Source organism: Geospiza fortis, unplaced genomic scaffold, assembly GCF_000277835.1.
Source record: "Geospiza fortis unplaced genomic scaffold, GeoFor_1.0 scaffold381, whole genome shotgun sequence".
NCBI lineage: Eukaryota > Metazoa > Chordata > Aves > Passeriformes > Thraupidae > Geospiza > Geospiza fortis.
Window position 1 is genome coordinate 2,441,587 of NW_005054348.1, and position 944 is coordinate 2,442,530.

The window sequence follows — 944 nt, forward strand, 5'->3', positions numbered from 1 at the left end:
AGATAAGAAATGCATTATCTGAGCTAAAAGTACCGTTAGGTTGTCTGGTAAAGCTGTATTTTATAAGAAGAATAATTGTGGCCTTGTTTGATGGCCTGATATCTAACAAGAATGTACAGCAGCAAAGATATAAACATGTAGCCTTTTGTGTAGATTCTAGAGATCTGATCTCTCCACTTATTTCAGTTTTCAATAGAAGATTGTGTGGGCAGCCTCCCCCATAACAAGAGATGCACCAGCAAGCCAATGAGTTGTCCAAAGTTAATATGACCTTGTATTAAACACATAATGGAAAGGTTACAAGCCACCTGCAAAAAGTTTGAATTGAAAAACAGACTGCCTGTGAAGGCTCACCTCATTCAAAATAATTCCAAAACATTTTCTTAGTAATACATTGTTGTAACTAATGCTTCTTGCCTCACTTGCTGCACAGACCAGTGTCAGGGTTCAGTTTATACCAAACAAGGGTACACTCATTTCTTTTAACTTCACCATGTAATGGGCATTTGCCAGTGCCCTCTTTGCTGTCCACCACACAGGTCCTAGAATGATTACCAAATTTTTCCTTTCCACTCAAGATTTTCTTCTGGGCATTGTCACTGCAACACTAAACACCTCACACACCCTAACAAACTCCAGCATCCTTCTTCCCTTTGACCACTGGGTTTCTGCACACAGAAAAAACAAATTCAGGAAGCCAGCATGCCAAACGACAGCTTAAGAGGAGTTTGTGTCTCTGTGTCAACGCAACTTCACTCAGAGTTTATGTTTTTGAAACTGCTTGGAGAGGTAGACAAAAATGGTCCTCCTTCTTGAGACAGCCAGTGGGGTATCTGCTATTTGCATCTTTCATAGTTACTCCCCAGGAAACCAGGATTTAAACCACTCCTGCTGAAGATATTTAACATTAGGGAATGTGCCTAAAGCCACTAGGATATATGAGA